Source organism: Struthio camelus, chromosome 11 (assembly GCF_040807025.1).
Source record: "Struthio camelus isolate bStrCam1 chromosome 11, bStrCam1.hap1, whole genome shotgun sequence".
Classification (NCBI taxonomy): Eukaryota; Metazoa; Chordata; class Aves; order Struthioniformes; family Struthionidae; genus Struthio; species Struthio camelus.
This window is the reverse complement of record NC_090952.1, coordinates 7,695,816-7,715,580: the sequence shown is the minus strand read 5'-3', so window position 1 is coordinate 7,715,580 and position 19,765 is coordinate 7,695,816. Positions and strand designations below refer to the sequence as shown.

At 40.2% G+C, this 19,765-nt stretch overlaps 1 long non-coding RNA gene across 1 annotated transcript in view; it reads left to right on the top strand.

Annotated features, from left to right (window-relative positions):
- The window catches only part of LOC138068821 (uncharacterized), a 148,902-nt gene that overhangs the window by 44,012 nt on the left and 85,125 nt on the right, over positions 1–19,765 (top strand). Inside the window, exon 3 of the long non-coding RNA XR_011143582.1 lies at positions 12,297–12,465. This is a non-coding gene — a long non-coding RNA (uncharacterized lncRNA). The remainder of the gene's footprint in view (positions 1–12,296; positions 12,466–19,765) is intronic.

Genomic DNA, 19,765 nt, shown 5'->3' with positions numbered 1-19,765 from the left:
ATGCACACAGACACAATCTGAATAGCCAGGAACCATTCCTTGTCTGTTTGAATCACTTGGGGCATTAAATAACCTTTAAGAGGTACATGGATACCTCTGGAGGATAACAATTCTTTTGGAGCAAATTGCTGAAAGTCATGAAAACCAAGGTTAAGCTAGTGTATGAGACCTTCCCACCTTTCCCTTCATAAGAAGGGAAATGCTTTGGAGTGCTACTGAACCAACCTGGGTAGTAACTTATGGCAAAAGGATTTAATTTTTTAACATTAAACCATAAGTGTGAGGTTGTGTTCAGTGCCACACTATGTGGCATAGGGCACTTGCTGATACTGCATAGCTAAGAAATAACAATGGAGGTCTAGTGAAAACTGTGGAGTGGAGGTCTACGAAGAAATCCTTTTTAGTCTGCGGTCTGAGTATTGCAGAGAACATCTTGACACTTGGAGATGGATCATCGGTAAAAGACTACTAAACATAGTCTTCCAGCTGTATCACCAGGTTAGTCTGAGAATAGTCTTGTGGGGAAGAAAGAGCGCCATCAAGGCGGTGTGCTGGCTGAATGCCAGGTGCATCGGGAATGCCTGTTCCTGCAGTCCCCGTTTTTTGGTTCAAGTCAGGCCAGGGATGATTATAAAATAGCCCTCTGTGACAGGGCCATATGACATGTTAGAAGTCAAAATGTATGTGATTTTTTTTTTTGGGGGGGGGGGGGGAGGGAGGGGAAATGGGAGTGGAGGCCAGTGATGATGGAATAATCTCACTAGAGCTAGACCAAAGGTGTACTAAAGCTCCCGTACTTCAGAGCAGCTGACTCTGAAGAAACTTTAACTGTAGCAGGTGCTTGGGTTGAGTTAACATCCCACCTCAGTACACCACTAAGAAAGTTGCCCAAGTACTTGCATGCTGGAGCTATTATAATCTGTAATACATCTTTTCTTATTTGCTCTCTGGTGGCAATTTTCAATGGAGAATGGAACTAAACTCTGGCCGCTTTTGTTGTACAAATGACCGGCTAGCTGGAAGTTAGGGACAGAGAGCAACGTGCGTCTGAGCCTTAGAACTATACGTGGCAGTGACCTTACTGAAATTCAAAGATCAGCCTGCTTCAGCCACCCAAAGGATCAGTGATGTTTGGTTGTAAACTCAGCCATTTAAAAATAGACAGTTTGCAAGTCTATTTCAGGTTTTTAACCAGCCCTGTTTTGTAGAGGGGCTAGAAGACTGGGTTTTGGCCTGGGCCCCCTCTACGTAAAATTAGAAATATTTATAACCCTGCAGTATTTATTTCAAGATGGGACTGATGAAGAGAGTATTCTTGTTTACAGGGAATGGAAGCCCCTTCTGGTTTTCTTGGAAGTTCATACGATGCATTCCATCCATCAAGGAAGAGCCTGCTTTTCTTTCTTGCCTTCATCTTTACCCAACGCCAAGACTCTTGCTTAATTTGAATCTCGTGATGAGAAATACCTGACCTCCTTTCTTCCTCTTTCTGAATTCAGCTCCTGTGCTAAAAGATTTTCATGGGAGACAGAGAAATTATGGACTTTGGATTACATAAATACTCTGTTGAAAGTTGCTAAATGTATTGAAACTTGTTCTTAGAAGAAAAAAATTCCTTTTTTTCCCCCTTCTGGAAAGCCACATCCTATTAAAGGAGTTATGTTCCTGTTGGGGAATGCTTTTTACTTTACTGTTGCAGGTGACGCGTTATCACTACCAGATAGAACAGAGGTGCCTATGGGTTTTTAAAGAGAGAGGGCATCTGTGTGACTAATGGCTTATGGAGAAGGATTCTGAGAGGAGCTAAACTTAGATTAGTTTTTGCATTGCTTCATTTTGATGGATTAATAGAGAGACGAGGGGTCTAGAAGGAAATTGTATCTCGCACAGATTCTTTAATGCTAAAAGATCCCACAGTACTTCATGCCAGCTGTTGAACATTCACCAAATCTACACAGTTATTAACCGCAAGAATCAGATACCATAAAAGGGAAAATAGTTACCTAACTTGAAATGTTGCAAGGTTTTACATTTATAATCCTACTTCTTGAAAAATGCCTGGGCTTTTGTTCAGCTTCTGAGTTTTGCCTTTTGAAAAAATGCTGCTTATTTCAAAACCTTCCTGATGATGACAGAGAGGTGAATGGGACAGAGAATGCCATGGGAGCATTAGTTAATATATGCCGATAGGGTTTGAGATTTATTTTTGATTGAGATGATAACGCCTTTAACAACATAGCATTCTCAGAACTGTGCTGGGCGCTGGCTGAGCATTGAGTTGGAGGAGAAACTGCAGGGCATTGCACTGAGAGATAAAAGGTGGGAACAAGGTGAGAGCTACTCTGGGGAAGGATTTAAGCAAAAATCCGTGGCATAAAGCCAGTGCTAGATTCTGGCAAGCAGCCCAAGTGTAGCAAGATTAAATTATGGGGGGATCCCATATTTTAGACTGTTTAACTCTAGAGAGAACTTACAGGAACAAGTGACCCTGCAAAGATGACTGTGGTTGGTGAATCAGCCTCAGCGAAGTGGTGCCATGCCATATAAAAAAAATCATTAGTGACTTACTTAACTTATCCCTTTCTGAACTTCTGCAGGTTGAGAGGCTCCTTTTTGTGTTTCCATTTTTTTTAAGCTCTGCATATACAACTTTCTAATTTTATTGAAGGTAAAAGAAGGGGGAGATGAGGAAATAATCAGAAATACTATCCTGAGAGTACGCCCTAATTGCACTTGACTGTATGGTCCCTGCAGCTGCAGACATTACCAAGCTTAGTATTGTCTAGTTGCTCAGAATGGTGTTTTTTCACTGTTAGCACAGTTTGCTTTGGCTTGCTGATGAATAGATATCTATGGAAAGCCACGGTGCCTGGCCAAAGTCCTATTTTTGTCCTGAATCAATATAGCTTTGCAAGTGCAGGTCCAGGATCAACAGAGATTCATGGAAACTTTTGCTCTATGCCTAGCAGCAAGGGCTTTGTGCTCTCCAGAAGATGCTTTGTCTTTCTAATCTGCGCATTCAGAGCAAAGCACAAACCAGTCAAAAGGAGGGGAGGGAGGGGGAAGTATTAAATCTTTGCAGCATTTCTGGAACGAATGAGACGTTCTGGCACCTACGGTATAATCCTTATTGAACTTTTCCCCATTTCAGTTCAGGCACAGGTGTGCAGTTGACACACAGCTGCAACCAAATGGCTTTAAGCTTTGAGAGCTGTTAAAGAGGAATCTAGACTAAGACAGGGAGAAAAGAGATCCTTCCCCTCTATGACTATAGAAAAGATTGCGTGTTATGACTGCAAAGTATTTTGTCTGTAATAGGCAACTGCTTTTAAAAAAAATAAAGGTGAAAGTTTACCCCGTGGGGAAAGTTGGGCGTAAAGAAATGAACTGCCTTGTCCTGCAAAGCCCATGGTGGTTTGGATAAAGCTGGGAAAGCGACCTAGATATTGCAAGGTCATTCCGTAATCACCTGTAGATAACGGTCCAGCCCACCTCTTGCAGGCTCATCAAGCAGGTTGGTCCGACCAGTCAGCTGCAAGGCCTGGATCCCCCTTTGGGAAGCATCTTCCAGGCTCTGCTGCACAGGTTGGCACAGGAGTCTCTGCTTTATTCATCCGTCTTGCTGCTGGCACAGGAACAATTACTTGACATTAGGCCTGAGGTCCCATCTAGCCCAGCATCTTGTTTTGTCCAGCTAAAAGCAGATGCCTAGGGAAAAATGTTGCAATGTTATTTTAGGGATACTTTCCCTAAACATTCTCCTGAGAATCTGTGATTCAAGAACTTCTTGAGATAGCATCTATGTGTGAATTTTTCTTCCATTAACTTGCCTGAGCTTCCCTTGAAGTTCTGTAAACTTTTAGCAGGAACAGTGTGTTGTAGCAAAGTGTTACACAGCTTAACTATAGGTTGGGCATTGTGAAACCAAGGTGCTGTGTAAATTTCAGAGATAGCAAGATTTTTGACAGGGGCCTAAATTCTTGTTCCTGAGTGTGCCGGAACTGCTTTTTGGCCAGTTGAGAACCCTAATGCTCTTTTTGCATGAGCTGTCTTGGGCACCGTAAACTAAGTGTGCTGAGATTTTTGATCTCTAGCCGTGCTGAGAGAACACCTACTAGAATTAGCCATGCACAAACTGCTTGTTTGCTTAACCCTTGTTTTCCTTATCAGTAAAACTGGAAAAGCATCTGTTCCCATTCTCCCCTTTTATACATAGGATTTGGGAAAAGGTGATGATGGGGTTCAATTTCATCTGCCAGGTAAGTATCCTACACTGTTCTGGAGCAGGAACATACCTATTCTCAACTGTTGAAGCTGCTCCACTTTGCATCAAAACTGAGATTCACTGGATTGTATAAAGACAGAGTGACTGTGACTTTCTCAGTTTGTCATGGGGCTCTCAGGTGTGGTGAGAGGGGAGTCCCAGCCCCTGCTAGCAGGACCCTTCATGTACAGTCCCAAGGCTTGTTTGACTTCTGTATGTAGGAGAGAGGGGCTCAAAACTTCCCTGCACAGCTATTTTGATGCTGTTCTGCAGATAAAATATGTCTGTATGAGGTGAGAAGGAGGATTACACCTGACTTTCCTTTGGAAGAAAGCAATGTCCCTATGATCCTTCTGAAAGAAGGGCTGTAGAGTGCCTTTTCTTTGGAGTTGTCTCAAACCCCGTGAATGCTGTGTGTGAGGGGGATATCTGTAGGAAGGTAGTGAAGGAGAGGTGTGGCTAGTTAAGGAAATCCACAGTTGCTTCAGTTTTCATAGAAAAGTATGTTCCCACAGCCTAGCCCAAATTAGTGTGATTTACAGAAGGATTAGCATGAATTATGTTTCAAATCACTGATTACTTAACAGACCAGTAAGATTTATGCTGTGTTCTACAAAAGATACTTCAGTACTTCACATGACCACTAGCACCTGAGCTTACAGCAACTGGAGGACATATTTTTTCTTTAGCTCTGGAATTTATTACCAAGCTAAACCTGAACTTAGAGTTTTCCAGCCACAGTGATAGACTCCTTCCTGGGTTGCAGAGCGCACCTGAAAGCTGTCATCAGGATGCAAGCAATCTTAAGAGAAAGATTAAAGCCCTTGGCAATTCATATCATATTGTATTCTTCTAGTGGCAAATAGAATTGAATATCTTCTTGAGCTAGTCTTTTATCTCTCTGGAATAATTCATGGTAATATCTTTCTAAAAATATACTTAATGACTCCCAGATAAACCTGGTCCATAAAATTTCAGGCCTATGTCACGGTGTACAGAATTATATACCGTACTAATATTATATGAGAAAAATAACACATTTATGACAAATTGAAGAGAGGCCTTATGAGATTGACTGGATGATAAAATGGCTGATGAAATTCAGTGTAAACCAGTGCTGCATGTGGGGAAAAAGATAATACTACCTTCACGCATAATGGTTATCTCTGAGCCCATCATTTTATGACTTAAATGCAAGAGCTTGGGGTTATGGCGGTAGTTCCACGGAAGTATCTGCTCAGACCTTGGCAATAGTGGGGAAAAAAACCAAATCAATTACTGTGAATTGTTAGGAGAGGGTTAGAGAATTATACCACTGCACAAATCCATGACTTGCCCACATCTTGAATACTAATGCGTAATCTACCTATCTCTAAATGGACATAAAAGAAGTGTAAATGTGAGCATATGATAACATATGCATGTGTAACCTTGGTTTTATTCTTTATTAGGTAACCAATTAAGACTGTTATTTGAGACGAGCTGCGTGGTCCTTTGAACTGACCCAGGGCTCATTCTTACATGTGACTCTGCCTGCTTTTGCCTCTGTCATCACATACAGCTGCGTAGAGTGGGTATAAACTTCCCCTGTCGAACGATCGTAGTTGTTCTGTCCATACAGATGTATAAATGATAGAACGCCCAGCTGTCTGCTCTGCTGGCACATTGGGCACCACCGATAGGTAGGCGGACAGAACACATCTAGAAGAGATCCTTGTAAAAAAAAAGGGCTTTCTGTTATAGGTGTTATTTCCACCTGACTTTCTCAAGGTCAAAGGAAAAATGCTACCTCCCTTCTGCTGTCTATTTTTGAGGTGATACTTTTGACACAGCAGCTGACTTCTTTGCTATAGCTGTAACTTTACAGCAGAATCCAAAGCGTTACAACATGCAAAGAGAAAATAATAGCATTTTACTGACTCTCTTTGGCCTCCTACCACTATGCCATTGGAAATTAAGATTGTCAGAGTTTTCCCAGTAATTCTGTTAAGAACGTTTCCAACAAGGTTGAAGTTCTTCTATTATAAGCTTATTCTTGGCATTTGCTACTGATTTTGCCAGAATTGACCCAATGTGCCTGACGTTTCATACAATGGAACGTACAGCAAGGTGGATTTTTCTTCTAGAGACCTTGGAATTGGTCAGACAAGGCATTTAGGAGAATATTTTTTTAAAAAAATGGTGAGACTGTTCTAATGTTTCTCAGCTTTTTTTTTTTTTTTTTGGCATATCATCTATTCAAAACTGAATTTATAGCCTAAAAATTCCAAGTTTGCCTTAAATGGATGTTTTTGGCAGGATTCCAACTTTAACTATTTGGAAGAGGGGTGTTTGACCTGGAGTTATTTCGTTTTTGAATATGGTATCTACTTCTGCTATTAAATTGGAGTTTATAAACTCCAAGCAGCGATAGTAGGGGAAAGAAGGGAACAACAAAGAAAAGCAGGGCCAAGCTGGTGGATCACAAGTGGATTATAGCTGTGGCCGTTGTTGGATGGATTGGTATCTGGAGAGAAGAGGTCACTGAAATATCTCAGCTTCCCATGACTTTTGAAGGTTGTCAGACAACCACTATGCTGGGAGATACTTTTTCAAGAAAATGGCTTCACTTAATTGTAGGAAAAATAGGAAGTGTTTTGCATCCTCTTCCAAGTAATCAAAATCAGAACAGTCATTTTGGAAAAGTTTCCCAAATATGTATAGATTTCTGCTGCTACTGCAGTTATATGGTAAGATACAGCATAGACATGTGAGCCCTTAAATAGGGGGCTATGGAATTTTAAAGAAGAAAACAAAATGTTAAGTGGATTATGCCCGTGGAGATGGAGATACAGTAAAGAACATTAGCTTTATGTTCCGGACTACTTCACTAGCAAGTAAAGCCGGATCTGACTCGCTCACTGAAAATCTGCTAAACTTTTCATGTTCTTTGTCAAAATTGTCCTTGTCAGAACGTCCTCACTTTGCATTCAAAATGAAACGGGTTTGCAGTTCATCAGATCAGTGAGAAATAGAGATAGAACCAAAATTACTGGATGATGCTTACTGCATATTTTCATTTTCAATTGTTGCTTGTTTTTTTTAATTGTTGGCTATTTAGTTTGCTTTGTTTAAATTTCAATTTGACTTTAAGTGGCTGTACTTTCCAAAGTTTTTCTGGTATCTCTTTTTTGTTTCGTTGAAAAAAACCTGTATTGTTTCCACTAATATTCGGCTGTGTGTTAGTAGTTTGTCTAAAGGGTTCCTGCAGCTATTGCTTTTCTTCCTCCTGGAACAGACTACTTTCTCTGAAATCTACCTTTGTAAGCTGGTCATCTTGCTTAGTGAGCTGTTAGCCATCAAATAAGGGAAAGTGATACCCAAATTAAAAAAAAAAAATCACTTTGCTTTTGACTTTTGTTGTGGTTCAGACAGCCTGTCCAAATCTCCTGTAACTGGAGGAGAAGCATCTTATCTTCAGTTGGACAATAGGGACAAAAAATTCTAAATTCTTATAAAATGTGGTTATCTTTTATAGAAGTCTGTGCAGCTTCAAAAGAAGTGGCTAACTTTTTCACATAGTGGAATGTGTCAAATTACTTCTCATAACTCTGAAATTATCTCTGTTATTGGAGATCAGCAGGAACATTGTGTTTCCTGGTGCCCAGCACTCTGGGTTTTCATGGAAAGAGGGCAAATGCTTTCATTTTTCCAATTTTTAAAGCTTTTTGGACATTGGAACTGGCAGAAATTGTCTTTTCCTTTTCGTATGAATATTTGATTTGGCATAGAATGCTGTGGCTGGAATTGCTTTATATTAGAAGTATTTCCCCAGAGAGATATAAGCATGTGATTTATTAATCACTGGTATTTTATTTAACAGATAAATTTCTGCCTTTCCTTCATTCTTCTTGTTCAGCATGTGGACAATGTTTATTTATTGTCACTGTTGAGATTGGAATTAATATGATAAAATACCAAATTAGCTCAGGCTTGGGTGGATTCTGGGGCAGGTCTGATCCAGATGTCAGCATTAGCTGATATCTTAATAGTTGCAAAAGTTTGGAAGTAAATCCTGTTCAAATGTAATTGAAAAGTTTTAGCTAACTCCTGGAATCTCAAAGATGCAGAAGAGTGAGGACCTGCACAAATGCAGTGCCTGAACCTTTGGTGCTAATTCATCATATCTTTTCTGTGAAATATGCAGTTAACAGATCTGATCACTGCTACACTGAGGGGAACTGATGCCTGTGGTTTTATTTTTAAATGAGGAGGCTTATTCTCTTACCTGATTTTATCTGCTTATTATGCAAGGAAGGAGATCCCTCTCTAAGATACTAAGGATTGGTTTTAGTTTGAGAGATTTATTTTCTTCTTTCTAGGTCAGTCTGTAAAAGTCAGTTTTGCTGCTCTCATTCCAGTATATTCTAATCTCACGTTATCCAAACTCCATGCTTCCAGCTAGTCTCAAATTTTTGGAAGGCCCTTGCATGTAAAAAACCAACCAACCAAACAAAATGTGTGTGGGGAAAAGTATAGGTGCCCCATGGCTTTCAGCTACGGTTGCTTACTCATTTCTGGCCCTGGGATAAGCTGCTATAGGTCTTGCATGTCTTTGGAAGGAGATTTGGCTGTGGCTTAACAGTGAAAGCTTAGATTTTCTTTACGTTCCCAAATTAGAAAGTTTAGTTGTTGGCTTCATATAGCCCAAAGGCCTAATACGGTAGTGACAGCAAATACTTGGGCCAAGTTCCACCTCCTCCTCTTTGCATCGTGTGAACAGCCCTGGCAACGGGGTGGAAAAGCAGTGCGACAGGAGGTCCGTAGTCGAGCGTCACTCTCTCGCCTGCGTGGGGACTGACAGCTTGAAAATCAGAAAGACGTTTCTTAGTGGCCGTTTTCAGTTCCTGCTCTCTAGGAAACTTGACCAGCTCTCCAAACTCCTCTTGCGGGTTTGAGAATCGTGTGGGAAATAGCTGACTCTACCACGGACCAGTGTTTTGTTGAGTACATCTTGGTGCACATTAGCTATTATCTTTACATTCTCTTATACTAATAAAAAATAGGGAGCAAAATGCATTTTTACACTTTATTAAGCAGTTGAAAATATACAGTACACAAGTAGGTATGTTTGGGAGCTGTGCTTAGTGCCCAAGACTGACATAGGTCCAGTTTTGATTACAGTTTCCCCAGAGCTTACAGAAAAGGCACAACAGAGAAGAAGAAAAGTAAGATATTTACCTTTGAAAAGGTGACTGCTATGGAAGATGTGTTTCAGAATTTTTCTGATGTTCACAGCTTATGCCAGAGCCTCGAAAGGTTCATAGCTGAGGTGTGATTCATGCTGAATAAATACCCCAAATTTCAAAACTTAACTGAAACTTTCACTTGTGAAAATTGGACTGGTCATGTTTGAAAAATTTCTCTCAGACTTCTTTGAAAATGCCTTCTTCTGTGGATGGCAGACACATTAATTTTTCTTGGAATATTTTCATGCTGTCATTTCACAAATGTTAAAATATAGAAGTGACAAAGCCAGATAATCCTGATGGATTTTTGGAAAAAAAGTTTTGGAAAAAGTTCACCTTAGTCCAGCTGGAATGTGGGGCTATGGTTTGAACTGGACTTCACACAGTTCCTATGCCTGCCCACTCTACGTTTCATCCTGCGTTTCATGCTTTTTTGTGGATAGGCACTTATTAAGTGCCACTTTATGAATTGGTATGTAGGCTACATGAAAATCATCCAGCTTTTATTAATATCTTTTCAATTTTTTTTGTTTTATTTTTTCCTTCCAGCATACCAGTCCTAATAGCAATTTTATGATAGATCAGGTTTCACTAGGTTAAGCTGCAAGTTTGTCACAGAGCACTACTAACAGTACATGGTGTGTCCACATGACTTCCCTTAGGGAAGTCTTTACATTTACAAAACTTACCATTTTTCCCATTCAGTCACTCACGCAACACTGCTCTGAGGTAGGAATTTTTTTTATTGATCAGAAAATTTAAATCGGAAAATGAAAGAACTTTTGTTCGAGGTCGGAACAGTAGTTATGATCCAAACCTCAGGCTTTTCCGATTTCCATTCTGGATTGCTACTTTGCACTTTGCTGTGCTTTGTTTTACTTCTGCTGTTGAGGCAGCAACGTGTTGCTGAAACTGCCCCGGTTTTTATTGATTTCCTTTTGACGTCTTCTGAGGTGACCTCCTTTTATGGTCTGAAGCTGTTCTCCAACTGTGAAAATAACTTCTTTTATAAAACATATTATTTTATTGAAGAACACTGGTTTAAGATAATGGAAATGACTTATGTGTCATGCTTTGACTTGCCGGCAAAGGCGTGGCTGCGGACTTGGGCCTAAGAAAACTATTGACCTGGACACTCACTGACTGGCTTTTCTGAAGATTCAGTACAGGGTCTTTCATGACACTTTGGGTGTACCTCAAATTATTGCCAAACCCTTTGGAACAGTTCAAAAGAGTGTTGATTGTGTGCAGTCCTCAGTAGTAGGAGGTGCCAAAAATATGAAGAAGGTCTTTTTTAATATTTTCCACAATGTCACAGAGCTATTAATGTAAATTACAAAAGATTTTCTGATTATCAAGGCAAGCTACAAAAAAGGAAAATGTGGTGTAATCCATATAAATCACTTGACTAAGTCACGCACAATAAATTCAGTGTTGGTGAAGCTAAGCTCCTCTATCTGGCACCACAGTTTGCTCTTTACAATAAACACTTACTTTCCTCATTTGACAGTTGGTGTTTGTAATGGACCTTCTTCATCTTTGTTCACACCCTCATGATCTGCGTCTGTGCTTGCACTCTGACCTCGCTGGCATTACTAAGAAAGCTAAAAACTGAAAAACAATAGGGAAGTTGCTGCAGAAACAGTTAAATATTTGACCCTGTTTACTGCCAGCTTAGATAAAAATCAGATTTATTTCCTTCTGAAGAAAAATTCTTCAACACATTGTATATGCACTGACACTCCTAGGTTTATTGCAGCCCACTGGAATAAGGGGTTTCACATGTGTTGCAGTGGAGGGAACGTTTTAACCATTTGCTTCTGTTTGCCATCTGTTTTCTTTACCAACTCAGAGCTCGTGAGAGTTTCACAGCTCCAGATGGTTTTTTCTAGGCCATGGAGAGCACAGGCGTCACTGCCTCCCTCCATATGTCCCGATTAGTTACAGCAGAGCAAGGTGTCCTCTCCTGCCCTAGGTGCTCTCCGTATTGATTGAGCAGGGCTCATCCTCCCTCCAACAGAAGACTGGGTTGACTGGAAATGGGATCCCTTGCGTGACGGTGGATTGGGTTACTGCTACAAGATGGGAGCAGCTGAAATGTCTACTTTCTGTATAGCTTGTAGAAAACCCTTTGGTTTTTCTTCCATAAAATGCTGTTGTTATGAGCGTATACCTGTCTTTCACTGTACCCAAGCAGCTGATTTAGGACCTTCCTAATACAAGCATTAAAATAAAGAACTAAGAGCTTGGTTGTACGTGTTCTATTAGACAGGAACGAGATCAGTAGATAGGATTGTTTCTTTGATCTGGTGCTCACTAAGAGATGGATGGTCATGTTTCTGCTGTAGTGAAGCAGTCCTGGTTATGTGACTGTTCATGTTCTCCATGCAGAACCCCTTTTATGGGGACAGCTGGGAGGAGAACGTAGCCAGTAATTTGTAGATGTGGTCAAGCACGCTGTGTGAGGTTTGAATTTTAAAAACTCCAGGGACAGCTGTGTTCCCAAAGTCTTGAACGTTTGGGAACTCAGAATTTAAAATACTTGCCAGTTGGAGGCGGTTTCATCTGGCGTAGAAGACCAAACCCAGTCATGAAATGGGGACAGATGACTTGTAAATAAGGACCCATGCAGTTTGCTATCTTCATTTTTGTTGTTGTTCTGTTACTCTTTTCACGATCGAGTAGAAGGAACTGTCCTTAAATTAAAAGCATATTTGGTTTATTGTACATTTTAACCTTAGGAGCTCAGGATAAAAGGTGCTATACAAATACTACTACTTCTGTTTTGTTTTGTGCACCTTTAGCTGCGTGTGGGTTTCATTCGTCTGGATCTGAGCTCTCTGGAAATACTATTCCTTGAAGAACCAGCAGAAATGAAGTTGATGTCATTTCGGAAAGTACCGCTTTAGAGAGACAGCGTATCTGAGAGTGAAAGGAAATGAAACAGTGGCCTTTACCCTTGGATAACTGCAGGTAAATCTGCTAACTGTATTGGCATGCATCTGACTTTTTTCTGCTTCGCTGCTTAGACCAGGCCAAGATTAAAGACGCTCTGAGTGGTGACATTTAAAAGCACAGACAGTGCTTAGTGTGACAAGGAGCTAGGGAGATAGATTAAAAATACAGGGTCAGTCTGTGCGGAGAAGGCTCAAGAGAACTGTTTTCCTTTGTTTTCATTTTAACTAAGTCCTGTCTCCCCATTGATTCTAAGCTTATATTGTAACTTGAAAGTTATCTACTGATGCCATGCATGTTATTTTCAGTTTATTTCTCTCTCTCTCTCTCTCTCTCTCTCTCCTCTCGTCCCACAATATCAAACTCAAAGAAAAGTAGTAGCGTAAAACTGGTGTGTGATTAATACCTTTTAAAAATATACTCACTTATAACGGTTAAGAAAACTTAGAATTCCTGTGTTCGTGTCTATGGGTACATTTTGCTCTGAACTGTACCTGTAATGTCCTTAAAGGAAAAAAAAAGAAAAAAAAAAAAGCGCTGGCATAGGATAAATGAGTTATCCTTTCAAGCGGTCGATATCTTTCCCATCTGTTTTCAGTTCTCAAATCACTGCACACAATCCCATGACATTCAGTGCCGTTGACTGAAGAACAGAGTAAGTTTACTGTGAAAGCTGTATCCTGCACAGTGCTGTTACTTGACAAACGCCACCACCCTATGCCACCAGTTGAAGGATTTTGGCAGTGAATCCGTGCCGTGAAACTGACTCTAGTTTTCGTGGAGGAAGCCTAGTGTGTCAGATGTGATTGATTAATGACATTACTAAACATCAGTAGATGAGCCACAGATGGTTTAGAGTCTTGTTTCAGAAAAGTGCTCACAAACCTGACAAAGAATGACAGTTCCAGGACTGTCTAGACCTCTTGGATGCACAAAATCGGGTTATGAGCAGAACTTTACTCACATGACTTTGGATTCAAACTAGTGTGAGCCTTGCCTGTGGTCCTGTATAGAGGGTCTGTGGTTCCACATAGACCTAATTGAGTGAACTTCAGTCTGTAGGTTGTGGTTGCCAGCAACCACGAATCCAGAGCAGTGTGGGTGTATCAGTGGTCTCGGTGACCAAAGCCCCTGCAATTCTTTTTTCGTAAATGCTAATACCAGCTTGAGTAAAGCTAGCTGGTGTAGGTTAAGGGGTGCTGCAGTTGAAACTATGGTTATGACTTAGACCTTTGCCTAAGAAAATAAGATTATCTGAATCTTAATCTGGAGTCGCCATAATCTCCATTGAGAAAGCAGCCTTTATATAATGCTACATTTGTCATTCTAGCCATAGTATAGTATACACATTTACAGCCATGCGTTGCTGCATGCATGATATGAATGTGCTGTCTGCTTCTGGTTTGGCTTCATATACTATAGCACTGGGGCTAATTTACAAGGATTATTTCTGTTTATGGTTTAAGTAATGTCCATTCTCATTGCTCAGAATACCATGCGATTGAGTACTGCTTAACCTTAAGTGTATCCGGCCCAGCTGTGAGGTACCCAGTTTGTATCTGTGCTGCTCTGATCAGACCCTTTTTACTTTCTGTGGTGTCAGTGAACTTGCTGAATACAGGTGCAAGCTGGTGTTGAATTTTCCAATTAATTGTCTAGCTCCAGAACCGCCCCTCCATCTGGCTCGGCAAGCGGTCTCTGTTTGGCAGGGGCCCGCGGCAGGAGGACCGGGAGTGAGGTGTTAGCAGAGCTGGGCTGGGACTGAAGAGCGTTCGCAGATCACGGCCAAGTGGCTTGACACTGCTGTGTCAAGTTTCACTGTCCAGTGAAAATTGCCTTTTCTCTGCCAGTCCATCATTTTTTGTGTGCGTGTTGAAGCTGGTAAAGGTTGTGTATGTGGTAGCAGGAGGACAGAGGTTGACACTGGCAGCCAGGAGCGTTAAAGATTGTAATCCTGTTGCACTGACTCATTCAGTGACCTCGGGTTAATCGCTCAACCTTCTCTTGCTAGTCAGCTGCAGCTGTGAAAATGGGCAAAAGCAATACTTCATCAACCTCCAGGGGCCCAAATCCAAACTGAGTTTTCTTGGGGAAGTAGAAATCATACTGAATATGCATTTCTGTGATAATAATTGAAAGAGAAATAGACAAAGTTGGGTAGTTAACTTGTCGGAAGTTTGTTAGGCAGTTGTCTCTACCTAAATGTGGGATAAGAGTATATAGAGATGTGTATATTTATAAAACGTGTGTTAAACTTTTAGTTTATTTTGCGAACTGTAATATTTTGAAAAGCATCACATGAGGTTCTTTTCCTCGTGAAGCTCTTTCACTGGCTTTCTCCAGAAGAATTATGTAGAACAAAAAGTTTATAAAGGACTTGCATTTGACAGCTACATAGATGTTCCTGTGTTTGAACTATAATCGATCCTTGTATGAGAGGTTATATATTTTATTTATAGATATTACAAATTGGTTACTCATGTGTCATGGGGGCAATGAATACCAAAGGCTTTAGGCCAATAAGAGAATTTTCTGTAGTGTTAAGGAACACTGCTTTATTTTGGTTCAGAAGTATTTCTTGAATAATTGTGGTTTGGAAAACCAAGTACGCTTTGAGTCCATCGCTGTGTTTGAACTGTGGATTTGGTTTTCAGATGAAAGAGCATAAAGTGGCACATGGACTCTGGTATTTAAATGAGTAAATAGTGCTTTCAGACTGCTAAGATGCAAGACGTAGGCCTTAATTTATGCACAGGTCTGCAAGTTGGACTATACATTGGGATAAAGAGACACACACTGAAAAATTTGGATTCAGGTTAACCAGCATTCAGAATAAGCTGACCTGAAGCCCTGGCTATCTGTTAAAGGTGAATTCGGATCCAGACTTAACTCATGAACATCCGAAAAGCACAGCGCACAGCGCATTTTGGTTTTGCCGCGTGGTCATTTGTGTACGGATGTGTGTTTGCATCAATGCAGAAAGATTTTCCCTTTAGAAAGTATTGTCTCTGGAGCCGTATATAATGCTGCATGGTGTTGTGGCTTCGCACAGAGGGATTTTTTACAGGGTACGTAATACTTGTAAACAGTCACATGATATCCATCGAACTGGTAAGAGTGCAAGTCAGGGCTACCCCCTCGGGCAGTCTTCATTTAAACACTCGTCTTTGTGCCAAATTTCCAGGCATTTTTCTCATCTAATGAACGCGTGTATTTGCGAACGGAGACCTTTTCTGGCCCTTCTCGTCCCTTCCCCCAAGTGCTGCACCTATTCCAGTGCTGGGTACTGCACAGGGCTTCGACTCAAACACTGCTCTGAAGAGTTGCAGAAAAGCTGTCAAAATGATTAAGAGTCTGAAATTCTATATTACGTTCATGTTTTTAAAGCATTTTGTTCAGCAGACAATATAACGTGAAGTATAACGACAAATCAAATACCTGGCTCTTACATAACACTTCTTGAGGGGCTGCTGTCACTTTATTGAAAGCAAATATTTTGAGAAGTGTGTCTAGCTCTGCAACGTGAGGAAAAAAATTGAAATAGTCTGTGCTGGTGTCAAATCATTTTTTAATAAACTGAGAACATTTATAGTTTTCAGTCTCCATTATAAGGTTTTCTTGGGCAGATTTGACTGTAAACTCACTCAGCTTATTTAAATAGGACTTCGAGACCATCTGGGATTTTGAAGTTTGGGGTTTTAAAATATTTTGTTCCTTACCGCGATGAGCAAGAAACTTCTCTGGAAATGCTTACTGTTGGCTAAGCTGGCAGGGCCATCAAACTCTTAAAGGGAAACTGTTTTATTTAATAATTCTGTCCAAGTGGGGAGGGAAAACACAGAATTAGTAAAGTAACAAAAGAAAACCCTGGCTGATTACTTAGTGAGTCAGAGCAAGCTAGGGAATTAATGATGGGTGAACAGTTCTGAAGAAAAGTACCGACACAAATCAAACCAATCTTTGGGAACTATTTATAATTAACTGTCTTCTTCTCTATGGATTTTTTCTATCTTTTTATTTGGGATCAGGCTTTATGCTCTGGCTGTCTGTGTATCCTGTTCTCTTAATGTAACTAGAACTTCAGCAAATAAGGACGGGAGGATTCCTGAGGATTTGCATCCAGCTGTCGCAACTAGGTATATAATCAGCTCCACCTGGTTTGCTGCCAGTGCGTTTGACTCACCTGTTCTTGAAAGCCCCTGCGATGGCATTTCAACCTTCTCTCAGCGACCTAATTAGGCTAGAGCTGTTACATAATATTTTGCATGTCTAATCTGAATATTTAGTGATGAATCTCAGTCTTGTTACTTCTCACGCTACTCATCAATGACTATTCCTTTTGTCCTGTGATGTTTTTAAAGATGGTTATCCTATCTCTCCTCATTTCCTTTTTTTCCTCTGGATTAAACAGCCCCAGTTCTTTCAGTCCTTGCTCAAGATCTCAGATTATTTTCCTGTGTATTTTCTCCAACAGACTCATCTTTCCTGAATTTTATTACACCAGAACTAAACACAAAACTCCTGCTGAAATGTTTCTAGTGCTAATTAGAGCAATTAAGATTTTTTTGTGTGTGTCTGTCTTAGTTCAATATAATATTTACCCTTTTTGGATGATAATATGATACTGTAAGTTCTTTTTCAGGTTATGATCTCAAAGGAGTGAAGTTTCTATAAGTTTTGGGGAAAAGAGGGGTTGAATATAGGGAAGATGTGTAAATTAGCGCTCTTACTAAAAGACATGTACATAGTATTCAACCTTTATCCATTCGAAGGCATCATCTGGACAGCTAGTTGGCTCACAATTACTAGCTGGTCCATCGGTATAAATATAGCACATACTGCCTCTTACCCAGCTCCATAGGAAAGGAGTGTGGGTAGGAGCTGGAGATCGTAGGAGACTTGTGTGGGGGAAGGAGTGAAAGGGGGTACTGAACAAGGACTATCTTAGCAGAAATAAGAAAAGCTGAGATTATTGTAGTGGAGGGAATAGGACTTAAGGAGAAGAGAATTGTTTGCAGAACTGCTGATGTTAAGACTGACTTGAGCAGGCCGCATCAGACGTAGGAGTCTGGTGCCCATCCTAGGACCCAAAAGCCTGAACTTTCTTCAGAGTCACTTTGTAGTCTAGCCAGATCTTTAATTGGGGTTTTTCATCAACAAATAGGTTATAATTATCTGAATTTTGAAATATATGAGAGAATAATCTATGTCTGTATGGAGTTATCAATCTATATATTTTCTCAGATGGGGAAAAAAGTTGAATATGCCTACAGAAGCATGATATAAAGAATCCCTGTAGCAAAAAATCGTACATCTCTATAACTAAGACCCATTTTGATATCTCACCCCTACCCGAGACAACATGCTAATCTGAGCATTTCAGCAAATGTACAATTTACATTCATGGTTTTATGTTGGAAAAGCGTGGCAATCTGTAGATGAAAAATCAAACTTATACTATGAACCTATTTCAGTTAGCACAACAGTCAACATAAGAAATATTAGGGAAATGGGTGTATGAACGGGAAGACTCACTGCCAAGAGTTACTTAGTGATTTTGTTCGTCATCTGTGATTTCCATTGTATTTTCTATTTTGATATAATTTCCGTGTTAAACAACAAACAAACAAACAAAAAACTTTAGGCTCCACACAGTTTTATTTAACATTATTTAGCATGCAGGTTGCCAGGATGTCAAGAGCAATAAGTATTGTCTTGCTTTTATGACATTAATCTCTGTGCTGTTTTACGATGATCACTCTCATTTAATCCATTGCAATCTCTCTGCCCTTTGTGCAACAGGGGTAATGGGAGTTGGTGATTTATTTTACTAAATCCATTTGAGAAATTTTGAGGTGCAGAGATTATTTTTCTTTTATCTCACTTTTGTTTTTATGTTGTGATTTTACAGCTTCTTAAGGAGCTGTTCTGAAGAGCACTGAAATAAAGGCTAACATCATTGGAAGCATTGCAGGATTTGCTTGAGGTACATCGTGAGAATCTGTAGTTGGCGTTTCTCTGCATTGCTTATTGACCTGATGAGATGCCAACAGCTTTAGTTAGATGAGTGTTCTTGAGTAGGAAGGTGGTAACTCTTGTAAATGCAGTGCCAGCAGAAAGAAGAATGAAGTGAGGCATTTCTGAGTTGCACATAGACAATCTTCAAAAATGGTGTTTCAACAAAAACTTCTAGGCAAATTTTTCAATAAAGCTGTCTACATGACCATGTGGAAATAATGACACATGGGTTTGTGCCAGAGCAGATTGGTAGAGGAAGGGTGGAAAAAGTGTAGGAAAGTTTGTTCCTTTTTAAATGGTAAATTAAATTGTATTGACTGCCTGTAATAGCAGACATACCTTATGGAAATAGCCACATGGAGAGATCCATAATGAGGAAACAGAACATCAAAGAGTGTTTCCTTCCAAGCTAAAGGTTTCTTATGACTCTCAATGTTATTAATAAGAACCCCCAGCAGAGCTGAAGAATATATAACCAAGGGTTACTCACTTGGTACTAGCACAGCCTTTTACACCAGTGAATTTAAGTATTTATAAATCAGTAATGAAACTTCCAAAATGTTTTTCATATTCCTCACAGGCAAGGAAAGAATGTGGAAAATGTGCTCCTAAATTATTTCAGTAAACAATTTCCCCAGAAACCTAACCATGGGGAAGAGTGACATGGCTGAGGTCACGCATGAGACTTCCTTGTTTGGAGTTTTTCATGTGAACCAGTAAACCATACTGCTGAAGAAAGCTAATAGGTAATCTGCTAGGCTTGTGTTCCAGATTATACGAAGCACAGTTTGAGTCCATTAATGATACAGGGGACGAGTGACAGATGAACCAAGCAAATGAAATAATATGGACTTTTGCCAGAAAAGTGAAACAATTTTCTGTGATTTTTGGAGAGCTCTGACTCTATTGGAAAAGGGCGTATGTGCACATGTAAGAGAGCAAGTGAACGGTTAATAGCTTCCTGCCCCAGAGCTTCCCAGTTCAGTCTGGGAGCCTACATGATTAGACATCTTTCACATTATTTTAACAGAGGGGAATATTGAAATATCTGTGCAGCCTGGTGCTTGCCACATGTGAGGTGGTTGGTCAGATTGCAGGGATGCCATGCGCAACTCACTGCGCACTCATGAAATGATTCAGGAGCTTGTGATCTGTTGGAAAGAGAGCTGTGGAAAGACTGAGACTTTGAGTCCTGAGCATAAATATCAACTGTTATACTAAGAACTTTTTTTGGCTCAGCGTTAGTCGTTCACACACTTGGTCTCCTGCTCCGTTCCGGCTCTTTTTCCTTGTCTGTCAG